At 39.8% G+C, this 20,887-nt stretch overlaps 1 pseudogene; it reads right to left on the reverse strand.

The window, feature by feature from the left end:
- Nucleotides 1-632: 632 nt before the first annotated feature.
- LOC119243934 (pre-mRNA-splicing regulator WTAP-like) lies at nucleotides 633-12,546 on the reverse strand (annotated as a pseudogene).
- Between the last annotated feature and the right edge of the window lie 8,341 nt (nucleotides 12,547-20,887).

Raw genomic sequence — 20,887 nt, forward strand, 5'->3', positions numbered from 1 at the left:
AGCCTGGTGGCCTAGTTTTCCTTCCAAATTATTGGGCAGGTGCAGATAGAGACACCAGTTTTCTAATCTTTTCCCTCTTTCCTCTTCTGTTTTTCTTTTTCTTTTTCTTATTCTGTAAAGTCATGACATTGACTTAAATTGAATGTACACAAGATCATGGCCATGAACTTGATTTTATGTGTGTGTATAAAAATGGCTAACAGAGGGAACCAATGGGTACTCACCCACAACTCATTGGCTCGAGGTTTGGGTCACTTTCTCCATAAACACAACAATAAGGAAGAGTATTAGTTGAAAGGAAGACTTGGAAGTTCCCTGACTCAAGTCCAGAATCTCAGGACTTCCCCATGGAGTACTTTTTTTTTTTGAGTTACAAAAAATGTTTAATTAGATTTGGTCAGTACAGGTAAGGTATACCAGAGTCACAGAGTAATATACAATAACAGGATACAACAAATTATAAAAGCTGAGTAACTGTGCACAAATTTCTGAAACTTTTAGTCATTAACCAGAAAATACACAAATGTCTGGTGGACAAATGTATCTAATGTGCAACTACTAGAGGACTTCATCAATGAGTGCAGCTTTCAGTAGTGAAAATTAAATGACCTTATAAAAAATTGCTGGGAATATTACAAGATTGAACCCAGTACATTTACACTTGAATTCAAGTCATTCTGAACATGGTGGGGACCTGCAGTGTGATTTCCTTTTCCACTCACTAATCTCTCCTCTTGAGGCTCATAATTGAAGATGTGTCATCTGAGTGGCATGTGAGAGTTTTTACTGCCCGTGAGAGAGTCCACATTTCTTACCCGCACTGAGATGGTCTCTGTAAAGACCACCTCCTCTGCCAGCTCTCTCCTCTGCGCTGCTGGAGGCCTTATGACCATTCCCAGAGAAGGAAAGTCATCTTCGGTTGTGTCCCCTTCCTTGAGAAATCCAAACCCAGATGTTTTCTGCCAATGGGAACAGTCATTACTTGGTCCACTGGACAGACACAACTTTAGTCCTTACATGTGGCCTCTGCCTGTCCTACCAGTTTAGAAGATGTCGTCCCTCTGCGATCTGGGGTTGAGGCTCGAGGCCATGGCAGTTGATACTGCATCAGGTGCTGGCACATCTTCTGCAACTGTTGGCAAAAAACTGGGATGGCACCCTGCATACCCTCTACTTTTTCATCAAGTTGAATGATGAAGTCATTCAGTTCATTCTGACCACTTTTAAGCTTCTCACTGGTTTTCTTCTGTTAAGCTTACTCTACTTCAAGTTGTATAATTCATCAAGCTGCCATCCAAGTTCTTGATTCTCTTGGATAAGCATTCAACCCTTTATCAGTAACTTTTTCCTGTTTGACTATCAGGCGTAAACTCCCAGGCACTCAGGTCATTTTGGATTTGTTCCAGTTTGTCTTTAGTGTGTTATAGTTCCTCACTCATTTTTAGGAAAGACAAGTTGATGGTTGGATCTATTTTGTAGATCTCAACTGTGTAACTCTGGGCTGCTGGACTTGTGTGAGGCCTGGATTTGAGTAATATAGTCTTGGCATTCTTGCTGCTCAGTTCGATGTTTTCCCTGAGTGCAGACTCATAACTGTTGGTGCTTTAGTTTTCCTTCAGACTCCCTTAAGCCAGTTACATCATAAGAGTTAAGATCTGTGCACTTGACCTCCAAAACGTGCACATGTATTTCATATTGTTTCCATCTTAGAATCAACTCATCTTGTGCCATAACTTTGAAGTCTGTTTTCACTCGGTGGAATCTTTTTTGGGAAGAGGTTCCCTGCCGGAAGTCTTTAATTGAGGGTTGCCTTCTGGCTACAGTTGTAGCCCTGGCTTGCTCAAGGCCCCTGCCAAGGGGAGACTCATCAGAGGACTTATACTAAGGTTGGGGGCTCACTGCAGGGAAGGAAATGGAGGACAGGAAGGGGGTGCAACCGGGAAAGTAGATGCCCCTGCAGAACAAAAGAGGGCAGCCCTCCATGGCCCTACAGAGTGTGGTGATTTTCACTGGAGGGACTTTTCAGAAAGGGAGTGAAGACGTGTGATGTGGGCATGGAAACAGCCTAGGTCACTGAGTATTCCACCTCTGGTGTATGCAAGGAAATACGTATGTATATAAAATGCTAGTACAATTCAACAACAACAAAAAACCGGCAGCCCAGTAAAAAAATGTGCAAAGGACCTAAATAGACTTTTTTTTTTTAAAACAGCAAGACACTCAGATGGCCTATAGGCACATGAAAAATTGTTCAGTGTTGTTTATTATAGGGAAATGCAAATCAAAACAATAATGAGATATCATCTTGTCCCTATGAGAAGAGCTTGTATCAAAATGAATAAAAACAACAAATATTGGTGAGGATATGGGGAAAAAGAACCCTAATCCACTGTTGGTGTGAATGTAATTTGGTGCAGTGTGGAAAATGGTATAGAGAGACCTTAAAAAACAAAAATAGAAATCTATGTGATCCAGGGCCTCCCTGGTGGCGCAGGTGGTTGAGCACAGCGCTGTGAAGCTGTCCATAGCCTCTGCAGCGCCGGCCTCGGAGCAACCCACATGGTGAGCAGACCTTTCCTGTCTCTCCTGCTGCTCCCCTCAGTGGTGTATTTCAGTCATTCTGCCTGTTCTGTTCCCTGCTCTGTCTCCGGTGGATCCGCTCCCCTCCCGCACATCTGACCTGTATCCCCCTCTTGTATAAATAAAATAAATCTTAAAAAAAATTGTTTAAAAAAAAGAAATCTTATGTGATCTCGCAAAACCTCTGCTTGGTATTTAGCAAAGGACATGAAAATGCTAATACTGAGAAACTTATGTTTTTCTATGTTCATGGCAGCACTGTCCACAGTTGCCAAGTCATGGAAGCAAACTAAGTACCCCAAAACAGATGACTGGATTGAGGAATTCTGGCATATACACTCAGTGGATTAGTATGCAGGTATAAAAAGGATGAAATTGTGCCTTTGGGGACAAAATGGATGGACCTTGAGGTGAGTATGTTAAGAGAAATAAATGAAAATGCAAAAGAAAGACACCAGATGGTTTTACTTATCTATGGAATATAAACAATTAAAAATATATTTGCAAAAAACAAAAACAATTATTGGATCTAGTGAAAAATATACTGTTTACTAGAGGGAATGGGGGAGGGGAAAACATGGGGGAAGGAAGCGACTAATTATAATAAAGTAAAAATCAAAACCAACAGGCAACTATAAGCCAGAGACAACTGAGGGGGGGCAGGGGAGAAGGAGAGAGTAGGATCAAAACAAGGGAGGTGGGAATTGTATGAGGACTATAACAAAGATGAAAGTGCATACACTGTGCAAAAATGAAAAATGATATAAAAAATATATAAAATTAAAAAAAAAAAGGAAGAGGCTAGAACTTGGGCACCAAGATTTGATAGAGGCTGACTGAAGGATGGAGGAGTATGGAGTAGTAAAAATATACCCCCAGGGTTATCTAGACATGTCAACAACTAACAAATTTTAAAAATTTTAGAAAGAGGGATGCAAAGAAAGAGTAGAAGCAAAGGAGGAAAAAGAACTGGAAGGGAGTTGGGGACTGGGGAGCAGGGAACGGGTGAAGGGAGGGGGGCCCTGAGCCTGCAGAGACCAGCAGAGAAGGGAGGTCCGGTCTGTGTTTACTTAAAAGACTAACTGGGGATGATCTTGACTCAATTGTGTTTTTCTATTTGCTGATGTCATAACTAAGTAAACAAAAGACTGTTGCAGCTGCTGTCCTGGAAAAGGCAATTGCTGCAATTCAATTTAAATTTTAAGATATTCTGATGTTAAAAGATCTGCCAGAGCAGTTGGTTTTTGAAATGCTGAGTAGCTCAGGGCTAGAGGCCAGATGACCCCTGGTGTCCTGATTCCAGGATGACTGGTGAGTTTTGGTGAGAAAAATTTTCTGCTGTCCATTTGAAGCGATGTTGGCCTGCCTTACTGACAGAGTAATACAACTCCTAATTAAGGACAAAAATGAACAACTTAAGTGTCCTTTTTCTTGTAGGACTCCATTTCCTTTCCAGAGGTCGGGTGTTCAGGTTTAACTACTGACTGTTAGAGGCAGGAGAGTCCGGGAATCCAAAGTTAGTCAATTTAGTTCTTAAAAGTGACGAAGTACTTTTCCCCGTTATTATTTTTACTTTGAGGACACCTAGTGGCAGTTTATTGAAATTTCTGAAAGAAACTTCAGAATGTAGTAAAGGCAGGGAACTTCTTTTTCCTCAACACCTTCCCACTTGCAGCCTGAAGCCAAAATTGTTTTCTGGCTGGGTGAAGCGCAAGCTGCAATCCTATCTGCAGCCCAACCCCAATCCTATCTTCCCACCTCTCAAAGCTTGCAAACACAGTTACCTTGGGCTGTTTCACGGTGGTTTCTTTCTCTCTTTCTCTCTTTCTCTCTTTCTCTCTTTCTCTCTTTCTCTCTTTCTCTCTTTCTCTCTTTCTCTCTTTCTCTCTTTCTCTCTTTCTCTCTTTCTCTCTTTCTCTCTCTCTCTCTCTCTCTCTCTCTCTCTCTCTTCTCCTCTTTCTTTCTTTCTTCCTTCCTTCCTTCTTTCTTTCTTTCCCCTTGCCATGTGGCTCGGGATCAAACTGGCGCTGCAGAGGCTGTGGGCAGCCTTGCAACCCAGCGCTCAACCACTGCACCACCAGGGGAGGCCCAACAAGGTTGTTTGCTTATGAGCTCCTTGTTTATTTGACACTAATAGACCTCATTTTTTAAAAGATTCATTTTATTTATTTATGCATACAAGAGCTGGGGTGTAGGCCAGAGATGTGGGGTGGGGGAGATGAGAGAATTCACCAGAGACAGAGTGGGGAACAGAACAGGCAGACTGACTGAACAGCAGGCGAGTCAGGAGATGTCTGCCGTGCCATGTGGGTAGCTCCCTGGATGATGATCGAACTCGTGCTGTAGTGGCTGCAGATAGCTTCATAGGTTGCATCTTAACCCCTTGTGCCACCAGTGAGGCCCAAAGAGAAGGTTTGAGGAACACCTCATGCAGTAGGCGAGCCTGTTGGCCCATCATGATGAAAATCTATGGAGGATGAAGGGTATGCTGAAGATGGTCAGTGTGTTGGTTAGGGTGTGTTAGCATTGTAACTTCATCACTTATTAGCTGAGTGACTTTGGTTAAATTGTTTAATATCCATTGGGCCTTAGTTTCTTTTCTCATTTGTAAGATGTGAATAATAATAACATAGAGCTAATGAAATACTTAGTACATACAAAATGCTTAGGACATATGCACAATAAATTTTAACTTCTGTCCTCTACTTCTTCTTTTACCTGTTCTTTTTCTCCTCTTCATTATTTTCCTCCTAAGTGCCCTGCTTCATAGAGGTCAAGAATGTGTCAAGATATGCAAAACACATCAGAAAGAGAAGGCACACAAGTAAAAAAGATCATTCCCCTGACCCATGAACTTTCTCTCACACTTTTCTGTCCACTCTGTCAACTGCCTTCTGAACTGACATGGAGGAGGCTGCTGGGACCCCCTCACTCTGAGACTGTGAGACTTATTCTCCACAGAGTGCCTAGTCACCTTATGAGCTGGAGAGATATACCAGCAACATTTCTGCTCATGCTGTGGTTGAAAGGAGAAGGAGATGACCTGTGAAGCATCTGGCTGTCCAGTCTCCCTGTGTCCGTAGATGAAGGAATTATTGATTTAATTATTTTTGGGAAACTTAAGCCAGGATCTGGTATTTATTTATTTATTTAGTTTTTTTTTTATTTTGTATTTTTAAAATTTAATTTAATATATATTTTACATCATTCTTCCTTTTTGTACAATGTGTGCTTTCTCCTCTCAAGTGTAGTCCCTGCAAAATTCCCATTACCAATTCACCCGTGTACCATCACCATAGTCCCTTGTGTAAGAACACATTCCCTCACCTGTATTGGTCCCTCTCCCTCCCTCTCAAAAAAATATAAATAAATAAAGGAATTAAATGTCTGGTGGGGAAAGTTCCTGGCTGACTCCACTAGAGCACATGTGTGTGGAGGGAAAGAGGAGTCTCAGCTGCTATTTGTGCATAAAGTAAAACCATTTGTGTATCATCTAGTGACTGCCTTCCTTTCCCCAGGATCATGTACACTGCAGGAGAAATATTTAGTCAGGATGTGCTGTGCTGCACGCTCCCTGTGTGCCAGGCTCTCGTAGTGTAGACCATGTATTAACTTCCTTCATCGTCACACTTCCTGCATGTGGGAGGTATTGTGATTATCCCAGCTTGAAGAACATGAAAACCAAGGCACAGAGAAGTAGAATAGGAGGATCAAGATTCAACCAGCCCAGTCAGGCTTCAGAGTCTGCTGCTTAACCTTTGCGCCTCTCAGCGGCCGCTTTGATACTCAGCATCTCAAGGGGCTTCGCTTCTGTGCTCACAAGATTAACACAGGCCGTTAATTCTGTACTGGGTGCTTTTTCCCTTGATTTTGCATTTGGATACCTCCTATTAAGCTCTTTTTAAATTTTATATATATATATATTTATTTTTACGTCATTGTTCATTTTTAAACAATATTTGCTTCCCCCACCCCTCAGGTGTAGTCTCCATAGAGTTTCCTTCACCAATGCACCTGTGCACATCACCTCAGTCCCCTTTGCTCCTCCCTCCCTCCCTCTGATCCCTCTCCTGCCTCTTCCCCTGCAGTATGTTTCTGATTTATAATTGTCCAATTTTGTTTTGTACTGTTATTATTTTTTTACACTGATGTATTCCTGCTAAAAGTGAAGCCATCCGATATTTTTCTTTCTCTTTCTGACTTATTTCACTGAGCATAATTCCTTCTAGTTCCATCCACATTGCTGTGAATGGCATGAGTTTGTCTTTGCTGGGAAAACTGGACCACCACATGCAAAAAATGAAACTAGACCACTACCTTTCACTATGCATAAAATCAACTCAAAATGGATAAAAGAACTGGACATAAGACCTGAAACCATAAAATATATAGAAGAAAATATAGGTAAAACACTGCAAGACATACATCACAATAACCGTTTTTTAAAAATATTTATTTTTATGCAAGAGCTGGGGTACAGGCCAGAGGTGTGGTAGGGTGAGAGGATTCACCAGAGACAGAGCAGGGAATAGAATAAGCAGAAGGACCGAAATACACTGCTGAGGGGAGCAACGGGCACGACAGGAGAGGTCTGCTGTGCCATGTGGGAATCTCCCTTGCCTGCCAGGAATCGAACCCACATTGCAGAGGTTATGGACAGCTTCACAACGCTGGGCACAACCCGCTGCGCCACCAGGGAGGCCCCACAATAACATCTGTAAAGATTCATCACCCAAAGCAAAGAAAGTCAGGGAAAAGATAAATACCTGGGATTACATCAAACTAAAAAGCTTCTGCACAGCAAAAGAGACATTAACCAAAACAGAGAGACACTCCTATTAACCTCTAAAGCGTTCATTCAGACTATCAATTCCTATTACAGTCTATTGAATTTCTTTACTTATTTCCTCTCTTCCACCACAACCGTAGGTATTATTTCCTGTCCCCAACCCATTGAACAGTGCCTGGTACAAAGGGGTGTTCCAGAAGGTCTGGGGAATGAATCAATAAATTGTGTTTGGGGTGCATTTGTTTCAAGATATGAGTATATAAACATATCCAGTCACAAATAGTTGTCATAAACCCTTGAGGTTTGTGATGAGTTAAATTTTTAGCTTCTATTTATGGGGAGGAAGCCAATAATTTGCCAGGTGGGAGCTTGTTTTTTTAAGGAAAAGAAGAAACCAGTAGTGAGGTTCTATCATGGTGTTTGTCCTTTTATGTGTCAGTTTTGACTAGTTGACACTAGGTGGAGCCAAGGAGCTTTGAGAGACTATCAAAAGAAGCATGAGCTAAAATTCTACCAAGCTTCAGATTGTGCTTAAAATAATTTTAAAGATTACTGTTTTTTAAGTTTCACAAATTGGTACATTAATCGAGCCACTTATTTAATTACTTCATTATCAAATGCATTTTTATTTTGCTTCACTGGTTATCTTATTATTTTTCAAATTGGAAATATCTTAAACTTTAGTTTCCCAACACTTAGAATCAATTTTCAATTTAGGTGAAGACTCTATTTGGCAAATGAGACTCAACATCCCAGATCTTTCTCTGCCTCATCCCCTCAATTCACCCCACCTTTTGTTTTAGTGCAGTGTGTTTGCAGACACCAAAAGTCTGGCATGTTGTAAATAAATGCTCTGGACTAACAAAAGGGAGTTTTCTTTTCCTCCCTCTTCCTTTTCTTTTTGTTCTCCTTCTCCACCACCCATTGTCCACTTTCTATTCTTTTAGCATTTTTAAAAAAAATTATTTATTTATGCATACAAGAACTGGGGTATGCTAGAGGTGCAGGGGGTGAGAGGATTCACCAGAGACAGAGTGGGGAACTGAACAGGCAGATTGACTGAAATACACTGCTGAGGGGAGCAGTGGGAGAGACAGGAGAGGTCTGCTGTGCCATGTGGGTGGCTCTCTGGCGGGGGTCTGCTGCATTAGGTGGGTGGCTCCCTGGCAGGGATCAAACTCATGCTGCAGTGACTGGCGATAGCTTCATAGTGATGACACTTAACCCCTTGTGCCACCAAGGAGGCCCTTTTTTAGCATTTTTATAAGCAAAAAACCAGTGAATACCAGCTATTGCAATTGGCTTGACCTAATCTGACTGTTTCTGACAGTTCATTTTGTGCCCTTTCTTCTCCCTCCTTCTTCTTCTCCTACAATTTTCTTCTCTATCTTGATATTTTATCTCCTTATTGACTATGCCACTCTGTTAATATTGAGGAGAAGAAACTATTGCTGACAGAAGTATTTGAATAAGAAAGTTTTCTGAGGCTGTAAGATTCAGACCACAGCTAGAAGCCGTTTCCTCCTTTGTAAAATAAAAGATAACACTAATATCACATTGCCACTGTGAATATTGAGCAGAGATACAATTTTAGAGAAAGATTTTCTCACAGGAAATTCCCATATCAATGTTACTTATTGCAACCATTGCTATAGCAACCTGGCTTTCTGAAGACAAACATTGAATTATAGATCTACTTTTCTTTATATTTATTTGAAAATAGTTTCTTTTTAAAACTCATAGGTTTGAGTTATAATAATAGTGGTGGCTTTATTGTGTTGATGCCATATCATGAAACTCCAGATAGAGCTATATCCTATCAAGTCTTTAATGCCTCTTTCCGCTCTATCTGAGTCTATCATCAAGCTGTACATATAATTATGTACTCCGTATTGTAACATAAGCATATTATTTACTTTTATCTCAAACAGTTTCACCACTGGGATATTTTTTGAAAGCCTGTATTATTTTGCCAGCTTAGACTTTGAAAAAAAGGAGATGAATTTGCTCAGAAGAATTACCTTAAGTGTGTATGTATTTTTCATTCACAACACCAAACCAAACAAAATACAACAAACAACACCACTGAACAATCCCCAAAGAAAAATCTCTAGGAAAAATTTACTTTGATGTAGTCCTAGACTTGCCTTGCACACAGTAGGTATAATAAAATATGTGTTAAACTTAAATTGAATAGACCGTTCCTTGTGTCAAGGATATTTCTTTGTGGTGACTTTGACACTGAAGCGATTTGACACTCCTGCAAGCTGGATTCGCTGGGAAGCAGACTTAGATGACAAATGTGCAGGAAGTTTATTAGGGAGTGTTCTGTGTGAAAAAGCTAGGAGTGGGTAGAGAGAAAGGTTTGTCTGTGATCAGTCTCAGTCAAGGCCTCAGGCTCATAGGAAGCTTTGAAGATGGGCTGATCCTTCAAATTTGTGTCTTGATGTGATGTGAGGAGTCAGGTTTTATAATCTGGCATTGACCAGCCATTGGATGTGAGCTGTCCCTCTCCTTGACGTTGGACAATGCAGCTTTCTCCAGACGAAGGCAAATTCTGCACGTTGACTGCAGAGAAAGCAGAACTTCTAATAGCTGGTGTAACAGGAATAAGTCCTGGAACCCTGAAGGTGAATCTGAGGGGTGCAACACTATTTTCAACACAGACACTATGGCCAGTGAATTGAATGAAGCAACAATAATAAAAAGGAAAATTTTCCTCTGCCATTCTTCTTCATACTCCATCTTCCAAACTCTATTTCTATTAAAAGGACAGGCATTTTTTTTTTTGTTGTTGTTGTTTGTTTCATTACTTTCAACTCACAGGTAGACTTAGTGAGGTCTGACTTGGCTAATTATTTTGACAATTTCCTATTCATTATTTCACATAGCAGGGAGCCTTTTTGGACCATCAAGCCTGTAAATTTACGATTGCACATTAATCAGTGGAATATAATTGCTAGCTGCTGCCTCTGGGCTCGTGGTGCACTGTATATGCCAGGATACATACAATCAGCCTCCAGGTTTTCTCTGGAACACTTGCCTATCCAACAAGAAAATGAGCATTACTGGAATTGAGAAAATGAACACCTTTGGGTCATTTTCTTATTAGCAATGGTTAGAAACTTATCATTGCATTGCCTTGTTTTGTTTCTCATTATCTTACAAAGGATTGCTGGGCAAAGAGCTATTTGGCATATGTAGAATTTTAGCTTGCTTGGGGGTGGGGAAGAAGGTGAACTCTAAGAGGAGAAAATACTAAGTTCTAATACCATATAGATTCAGTGCCTGGACTTTGCTCATTTGTATATATTTTGCTAGATGTGGTAGGGCAGTGGAAATTGACCTGGGAATTCAAAAAATCTTCCAAAAATACATAGCTGATTTAACTGTACATACATCTGTATATTTTTCTTTTCTGAAAAAGAGAGTCTTTAGCTGTCATTCTATGCTCAAAGTGCTCTATGGCACCAAAAGGTTTAGGACTCGTTACACTGAAAATTGAACAAAAGAAACCACTTCTTTTATTTTCTGGTTTTCAGCTATTATCTCTATGTCAAGCCTAAGCATGCCTTTGGATACTCCACAAGCACCTTCAACTTTCCTACCACCAACTCATCACAAATTAGCCCTGTTTTCCCCATTTCCATTGATAATATCCCATTCACTTAATTGTTCAGTTAGAAATCTAGGCACTCGCTCTTCCTCCTTCCATTGTTCCCCACTTCTGAGATCCACTTAATGACATGGTTGAAACACAGGTATCTTCTATCCTAGGAATCCACTTACCGTGATGGACTCTTGGTGTCCTGCTGCTCAGCTTCATGAAGTCTGTTCAAAATGACAGCTGTTTTGAGGATGGGGAAATTATGAAGAAGAATAAGAAAGAATTTCTTTATATCAGAATAGAAGGAAAGAGCCAGTGAGCTCTTGTTTGTGGGGCAATGCCTAGATTGCTGTTTGTCTTGGGTGGTGAATAGATAGGAGAGGGTCTTTCTCTTTGAAACTTCTTAGCTTAGCATGGTGAATTAATCAAATCTAGATTGGGTTTCAGAAATCAATAATCTTTGAGGTGATTTTGTGTGAACTCTGCTCAATAGCAATACTTCATATTTAGTAAGACAAAGGAAGTTTTTCAGAGTCATACTTTCGGGGAAACATAAATGCCAGTTAAGCAAAGACAAGTTTCTTGTTCCTCACAAAGTTAGGCAGAATTTCCTGGTCGAAGTTTGCCTCACATTCCCAAGCAGAAATTTTTTCCTGAAAGACCTTCTTTTCTGTCTCCCATGTATTCTTACAGTAAATTCATCCATGTAAGCAATTTGCTTTTCTCTGTTTTGGAACTTGGTAGAAACTGACCTTCTGGACTAGTAAAATCTCTGTAGCTAAAAGGAAATATTTTCCTGCCTCACGGGTGCTGACTGATGCTTGAAATTCTAGTAACAAGGAACAAATCTTTTTATCCCACAAGAAAGAATGAGGAATAGGGAGGAAACCAATTAAGTCAACTAATATTTACTGTGTGTCTGCTGGGACTGGTATGGTGCTAAGCCCTTTATTCAGATGTTCTATTTGTATATGTGATCCTCTCTTCTAAGACAGATTTAATTATTCCAGCACAGGAAAACTAATGTCACTGATTTTATGAAATTTGCCCAGAGTCAGTCATCTTTTCTTTAGGGGAAGGACACCAGCATTGTGACCCAGGACAAAATCATTTCCTGCTTGGTCCTCAGCAAGAGTCCTGATGATATTGACTTGTAGCATTTTTGGTTATATTTGTGCTAGGAGGGTGGAGAAAAGAATCTGGAACTAGCTGTAGAGGGAAGAGGCAGTTTGGTGCAGGACTGGCTCTTTACCTATTTTAGCTCCACTCTGGTCAACTTCCCTATGCACAATTATGTGACACTGCTGCAGGACTCTGCAAACTTTATTTTCAAGACCCTTTGTTACGGTGGCTCTCTTTTTAGAATTGGTCGAAAGGATGACTATACAGAAGTTGGGAAATGGGAGGAAGAGAGAAATACTTCTCCCATTTCATCTGTTCCTGCAGTGTGAGTCCAGTGGCAGTGTGGGGTCCCAGCAGTAAAAATTAGTAAAAATTAATTCCAGTCTCTAATAACTTCCATACCTCTAAAAATCCAGTGTCTTCCTACCCACTGAGAGGTACCCGTCATGGCCAATGGTGTGCCCTCTCCTCAAAGGCCTGAGGACAACTCCACATGCTTCTGGGCCACGTGCTTATGTTTTTAACCCCTTCTCTTCCCCCTGTTCTTTGAGTTTTAGGGTGGCAACTGCTTCCAACTTGGGCTACCGCGGAGCCCCACTTTCCTCTCTTAGTTGTCCAACACTTGCTGTAAGCAATTTCTTGAATTAAATCTTTGTATTTTAAAATGTTACATTGATATCTGTTTTCCTGACCAGCTGTTGTTTATATTTGTATGTCCAAGCGGCAGAGAGTGGATAAACAGACAGCTGGGCATACGAAGACTAGGGAAAAACGGAACCATTTCTGTTCTGTTTCAGCAAACTGCTGGTTGCATCAACTGTTCGAGGAGGGGTTGTCTTGGCCTAAAAGTTCTTGGACGAAAATGTCTGAATTCCGTGTTGTTCACAATAAGAACATTTCTTATTGCAAGGGTGAGGGCCAAAGAAAAATTCTACACGACATGTCTCCTTAAAGTACTTGCAAGAGGCCACACAAAGGAATCAAATTTCCATATTGTGGCCTTTTTCTCTAAGTCATGTGGTAAAGTGGAAATTTTGTAATTTGACCCTTTATACTAGAGACAACAGAACAGTCTGCTCTGGTGTATCCAATCCCTCCCTTACTTCCGGAGCACTTGAGATCCTATGCAAGATTTGATCCTCCCCAACCACAAATCACCCAGTTTTTCTTTTTATTCAAATGTCAGCAAAGGCTTACAACTGTTTTCTACAAGATCAAGTTACCTATTTATTGAAATAAGTTAACTGTAGCTTGCTGACAGAGTATTTCATTTTCAGGAACAGTTGTCAGATTTTTAAAACATTAAAAACCCATCAAAAACTTTACAGGAACTATAGCCAACATTTTGGAAGTGACTTTCTAAAATCTGTTCTGCTCAGGTGTATTCAAGATAATTAACTGGTGAGGTTTTTGCCATATTGTGGGTAGTGAGGCTTTTATTCTTTTTAAATTAATGTGTTTCAGAAATTTTCATGGATCTATTCACCTTGCCTTTTAACAAATGTACATCATGTGATGTGATGGAGATTAATGTGACCATATTACATCGGAAACCTATAATTTCTCCAAAGGTGAGGAAACCTTGTCCCCTTTGGGGAGGTGGGAAGCACACTTATTTATCCTTCTTTTTTTTGGCCAGTATTCTCCTTTACCTTGTTCTCCAAACTTGTCACATAATTTCCTTCTAAGGTGCACCAGATGGAATGATCTAAAGACCCGGATGTACAAGTCAAAGGATCCCTAAAATGCTAAGTGATTTGGAATAAAAAGTCTCAAATCCCATCTGAATCTTCATTTTCTGAAATATGTTTAACGTAATCTTGTCCCATAGTTAATCAATGAAATTAAGATTTCCACAGCCAAACCCCTGGGGTAGTTAAAGATTTTCTTACTATCCCTTGGAGATGCAGTACATGACTCATAGGTTAAATGCTAAAAAAGTCCTGCCTTAGAGAAAGCAATTTAACTTTGTGGAAGGAAGTAATTTCCACATTTATGTGACCTTGGAGCATTTTTAACCTTTTACATCTTGTATGGCTCGGTATACCAACCTAATTTTCCTTGAAACACACTTTTAGAAATACTGTATATAGATGAAAGAATGAAGATGAAGGCATTTAAAGGTCCTTCAGCAAAAAAGTGAGTGACATCTGGAGAAAGATAAGATTCAGTCTTATTTACTTTTTGAAAACATATAAGGCTTCTTATGTCATTTAAGACTCTGTTGAAAGGGATAGAAAAACTGCTTCAAAATGGTTTGAAGGAAAAAGAAGGAAATTTAACATTTTACAATATTGAAAAATCAAAGGTAGACTTGACTTCAGACACTGCTAAATCCAGCAATCAAGCAATGTTTTCCTCCACCTCCTTACTCCCATTGTTCCCAGAGCTGTGCATAGTCTGGGGAAGCCCAGTCTCTCTATAGATAGCAGCATGAGAGCTGTGAAATCTCCAGTTGTGTGTTCAGAATAGAGTGAAAGGGAAAGAGACCTCCTTTTTTGGTGGAACTTGTGGTGGAGAACTTGAGAAGGGAGCAGTGTGGACCCAAAGAAACAGGATTGTTGTTGTGCCAGATTTACTGTCTGGGGAGACACACAATCAAAATGTTACAACACAATCTAGTGTATCTCCCTGATGTGTTTTTTCTACTGAGCTAACAGGAGAAAAATAACAACAATAACAACTCTTAAGAACACTCTCTAAAGATCTGTGTACTTTCTTGAGTGACAGAAGTGGAGATGCTTGGAGTGTTGATGGATTCCCATAGGGCACTGGAATAAGTTGGAAAGACACCCTGGCTACAACTCCTCATTGTGAGTGGAAAGGAAATAGATATTGTTGAGCTCGCCTAGATTGGAAATGTGCCCTAGTAAGTGTCCTAGCAGGTGCTCCGTGGGACAAAGAAAGAAGTAGCTGAAGAAAACAGAAGGGAAGAAAGAAATACAAGACTGACCCTTATTGAATCTCATTCCTTTGGTCGCCATCATTTCTCCAGACCCATGTCTATTTCCTCACAATCTCCTACCCCTTAGAGGATTACCCCAGCCCTTCATTTGCCACCCTTCTTTCCCTTCCAGATCTGTCAGAATTTGTCTCTATCCATGATTACACAGCCCCTGACCCTGTGGCTTGGATCTAGAAGGCTCCTTATTTCCAGTGCTTGATGACAGATGGAATGTGATTATTTATTATAAATGCAAAACAGTCTTTCCAAGATGGTAATCTGATTGATTTTCTTTCTAGCCATCCATGTCAATATTTGTATGTATTGAGGTTTCATCTTCTCCATTTCTCTCAGTGAATTTTGATGCTTTTATGGGTTGTTGCACCCCATAGACTGGTTCCCCTACTCGTCCAGCTTTCTCTCACCACACTTAGACTTATACTTTGTTACATCAATGCAAACCCCCTGTAGTTCTCTAGGCATTCGTATGCTGTGTACCTCTAGAAATGGCCTGAGATGAAGATTCCATGATTGAGTAAGAAAGTGCTTTCAGGAGAAACCTGGGATGCAGTAAGGGGAGCAGGATAGGACAGGGAAAGAAGCTGTAAAAGATGGATGGTCAAATGATAATGCTGGTGATCTCTGAAGCATGCATTACATCTCCCAGTTTTTCTACCTTTTATATCTCCTAATCAGTCCATCCTTGACAGTGGCCTCTTTTGGGAAGGCGCTAGCTGTCAAGTATTCCCACATGAGTCACTTTCCTTAGGTTGAGACCAATTGCCAAGAAGTCAAGTGCCACTGTGAGCTGTTAGCAACCAGTACTCAGAGCTGCTGGGATATTGACTAAACTGCTATAAGTGCTTGCTTAAGTAATTCATCCCTGGAGAAACATCAGTCCCCCCCCCCACCCCTCGCTCTACTGCCTGAAAACATGACTTGATATGGTGTATTTCAAACTTCAGCCTGTATCAGAATCAACTCAGGGCTTGGTGAAACTCAGCTTGCTGGCTCTTGCTCTCAGAGATTTTGATTTGGAAACTGGGGTAGAGCCCAGCTGTTGCATCGAGCAACACCACGATGATAAACAGGAGTCAGGAGTCCTGAGGCAGGCTACATAATGCAGGATGATGCTGAAAAGCAAAATCAATTGAGAGGAAGGAGGACAAAGAGAAAAGGGAGGCAGAGACTAGAAAAAGTGCTTTATCATCTGCAGTATCAGGGATTGGGAGTCTGCCTTCCAGGCACTTCTCATCTGCTTGATGACTTGGTATTATAATTGAGATTAAGCTCCAGTTCCCCAGCGGTTTCACCCTTATCAACAAGGTGTTCCACTGATCCACTGATCAGCTTTTGGGGTCCCTTGTAATACAGCTGTCCTCAGCAGCCCCCCCCATTCCCAGTCATACCTCATGATGCATAGCCTTCCCAGCCTGATCCAGCTTTGTGCTCTTGTTTGATTTGAAAGGCACCTTGTAGGGTTGTGCTCCTGTGCCTAACTGAATGGGTCATTTTAACCTTGCTTAAGATTTCGAACAGTAGGTAACAAAATGGGGCCCAAACAGGCCGCTTAGGAGTAGCAGACCCACACCCAATAATTTATATTTCTAACAAGTTCCCATGTTATGTTGATGGTGTTTGTCTGAATCCCCAACTCTCTGAGAATGTGTGGTTTTTACATTTTACCTTCCCTTCTTAACTTAATTGATCTATAACCACCTTAAGGAAAACTTCTTATTTATTCATATCCTCATCGCTCCTCCTCACATTGAAGGAGCCATTTTTTGTTTGTTTGTTTGTTTTGGTTTCACTGACAACACCCCGTGCACTTACCACACTATGTAAGAGTTTTGTTTCAGGTAGTAGTGGAGAGTTATGAGGACTCAACCAGAAGAGTGAAGGATGGCACATGTTTAGACTTCAAAGGAAAAGCTTCTATTGGATTTCTCTTAAAAATGAATCATTTCTCATTACCTCATAGACCTTTGAGAACAGTACTCTGTCACATTCATCGCGATATATCTGAGATCTTAGAATTTTACCTGATTCCTTGTAGGAGTCCAATATAGGTCTATTAAACTGAACAATGTCAATCTTGGTTTCGTGGAAAAAAATGTTTAGCTTACCTATGTTAATAAGTGACATAAGTGAAATACTTGCATAAATGTATGTTTAACTCAGTTATGGGAAATAAAATAATTTGCAAATAAACCTTGAAGAATAAATTTATTTTTCAGTTGAAGCTTGCCTTCTCTAGGACACAGTATTTATCCCTCAATATATGTAGGAAGGTATTAGTATGACTTTTATACACACACAAATGAGTCACTTCCTGAAATAAGCACCATTTCTGCCCCAACACTTACTTAATTCATGAACCTGTAATTTGCTTTTGGAAAAATCATCTCATGAAATGATGATGACTTGAGGTTTCAGAAACCTGGCACAGAACAAGAAAAAAAGTAAACTTTGTGGCAACGCTGCAAAGAACAAAATGTAAGCCGCGTTTAGTGTCAGTAGCTGTTAAATACACGCATTCACAGTGGCAGACAACCTTCCTTTAGAAAACACAGGCCAGTGACAGAAGATAACAAATACATGCCATTCTCTGTGAAAGTATGAGTGTTCTCTCCAGAAGAAACATGATAATTGGTAATTGGGGAAAAAATTAGAAAAAGGTGACTTTGGTAGAGTGGCTAGGGAGTATATAATGTAATGGCTGTTTGGGTATATATTCATCAAAGCTGTTGACATAGTTCTCTTATTAGCTAATATTTTAAATGTTGTTTTAAGGAAATAGCACATCTGTAAAGCACCAGAAGCAAGAGGGTCTGGAGTGGTTGCTGTTAAACCTCTTTGCTAATTGGACACGCCAGCCACTGTTGCACCATTAGTCTGCAGCTGTACCTGACAGGCTAAACAGCCTGAGCAAACCCAGCATTTGGAATTAATGTGTTTTTAAGAACACAAAGTCTGATTCAATTAGCATCCAAAATCATGGAGCTACAGAATTTAATGTTGAAGGCTTTCTTTCATTTTCTTTTTAAATAAAATTTCTACTACAGCATTTACAGAACCTAAATTAATGATGAAGAGATGTATTACTTTTGTCTTAGAGGCTGAAACATAAAAAAGTTGGATTAAAATTATGAAGCTACTCTGACATGATATATTAAGAACTCTGAATGATGCCTAGGGATGTAGAAGAGGAGAAAAACACTTGAGTAAGTAAACAGAGTTTATGAGACTTGTTTATGCCAGGAAAGCAGGATGAATATTTCTGACTAAAAGTTAATTAACTATTTGCCTCAGCGAGCCAATTTGTCGTCTTAAACTTTGATTCATTAACTGCAGACTGAGAGGGTTGCTTGTTCCTTGGTGTACTCATAGACTGAGTTTGTGTTAAATGGTGCTGTGAGATATTGTCTGTTCTTTCCAATTGAAACTAACGGAAAAGGCTATTATACTGCAAGTAAGACTTTTTAAGTGGCAGTAAGTAGATGGGTAGTCTTTCAGAGCAAAGCCTAAGAACTATATGGCTTAATTGCAAAGCTAATCAACCCTTATTAAATAAAACAAGGGCAAATCCAGGATTTTCGAGTCTGCACATTTAATGGGGCATGGAAGTTGCCCAGTTGGCAATTCTGAGATCTTAAGACTCATGAACTAATGGTTTCTGCCTGCCCCTTTAGGATTTGCCACTTGGAGGCTGTAACCTTCTTTGAAAAAGTAAGTTTCTTGTGATGACAAAATAAATCTCCATTTGTCAAGATATTGGCTTTATTTCTAATTGCGACATATTTTATGCAAGACCATGTGCTGGATGTGGAACACCTTGGGCAAAAGAAAAGTAAAGACACTTTATTTAGAATCTTCGTAAGTCATTTCATTAGTCATTCTAACTTTTTCCCTATTATAATGACCTTTGAAGATTTTAATCACAGCTATGGAAGGAAATATTTGAGGGGTCAGAGTACATGTTATTTAAAGGAAAATTTGTACCCACCACACTTACCTATACATGGCTAACTCTATATCCATAGGACATATATTTGGAATATTTGTGAAAAATCCCAGAACTTTGGTGAATTGGTTCAAATAGAAATAGAAGAAATATCATTCTTCACAAAAAATATCATTCTTCACATTCAGCACAAACATGTCACCCACCCTTTATGTGAACCTCAGTCCTGAGCTGTCTCCTTCACCCTGTCATGAAAGGCAGCCCTTCTTGGAGCAGCTTCGTCATGTGTGCTGGTATAAGACCCCTTCAATGTGGACTAGACTGTAAGCTCCATGAGGGGAGGACCCTGTGTGTCAGAATTGTATGCCCACTTCTTGGAACAGTGCCTATGGAATGAATAATGGAATGAATGATGAATGAACAAATGAATGATTGCATCTGGGCACTGAAAATGTATTGAGAAGGTTGTAGTGATTTGAGAAGGTTGTGGTGGTGTTTTGTTTAATAATGAGCTAAGCTAGATTTCAGTGTTGGATTTATGGGCAGCCAAACAGTGACTAAGCACAATGTGTGCTTCAAGGATTAAAATTTTTTGTTCTTTTTCTACTATGTAACTTTAGCAAGCTATTTAATCTCACTAAATCCTGATTTTATCACTCCTAAATCAGAGTTAATAATGATAATACCTTTCTTATAGGCTTACTGTGAGGAATGAAAATGGTCATGTTTTGTTGAACACCTATTCCTCAGCAGGAAGACGACATGAAACTGCCATGCGTTATGACCTAATTCATCTGAAAGTGGAATTTGTTTTCAAAGAGAGTAAGAAAACGCTGGTATTTTTAGGTGAGGTTTTATAAACACAGAAAGATTTAACTAGCAGTAATTTACAAACCAACACTTGCTGTTTCAAAGATTCTAGCCTGTGCTATGTACTGAAAATGATCTACATTCATGCCCGCTGTCTTGACTCAAAATGAAACACAGACATTGAACAAGCTGACTGTGTCTCATTGTATCGAATGAATACAGGCAAGTCTGACATTAGTATGGGTAGTAAGAACAAAAAAAAAAATGGGCAGAACATTTATTCAGATTAAATGTCCCTACATTATAAAGTAACCAGCAATATAATCACAATGGTGAAGCAGAAATCTTGTCAAGATTCCCGAGATGCTAAATTTTAGAATTTTGTGTGTGTGTGTGTGTGTGTGTTGAGGGTGAGGGTGAGACAAATTGAGAGAGAAGTTTTTGGAGGAATGGATGTCTAAAACTTTTAACATGGCATACTGAAACAGTGGAATTTGACCTTGATGGAAATCATAGAAAATCAGTTATCCTTTGAAAAGCAGTTTTACATGTTCCCCTAAGTAAAGAGGACTACTGCCCTGGAGAGGATATATTTTTTTATCCTCATAGCTTGGCACCAAGTGCTCTATCTTTGATCCACAGTTGGTGCATGTAAATTCTTCCTATGCAGTGAACAAGAAGGGATTGTTCTTCATTTCTTGCAGCCATATTATCTCCATGGGCAAATTCCCTCACCTCTTCAACACCTACACTAAAGTTGCCATTATAGGCTGCTATTCCTTCAGGCAGTTTTGGTGTTGATTTTTGTGATTTACTCACCTGTCTCAGCCAAAAGAAAACACACACTTGCACACACACAATGTTGAAGATTCAAGCAGCTCCTTTAAAAATTGTGCTAAAAAGCATATAACATACAATTTACCATGTTAACCATTTTAAATAGTTAAGGGCTTTAAACCAGATCAGCCACGTTCAGTATATTTATATTGTTATAAAATAGATCTCTAAAACCTCTTAATATGATAAATGAAAACTATACTGATTGAATGACAAGTTATTTTTCCCCACTTC

The sequence above is a fragment of the Talpa occidentalis genome, unplaced genomic scaffold, assembly GCF_014898055.3.
Source record: "Talpa occidentalis isolate TD23 unplaced genomic scaffold, MPIMG_talOcc4v2.1 talOcc4.1310, whole genome shotgun sequence".
In the NCBI taxonomy this organism is placed as follows: Eukaryota; Metazoa; Chordata; class Mammalia; order Eulipotyphla; family Talpidae; genus Talpa; species Talpa occidentalis.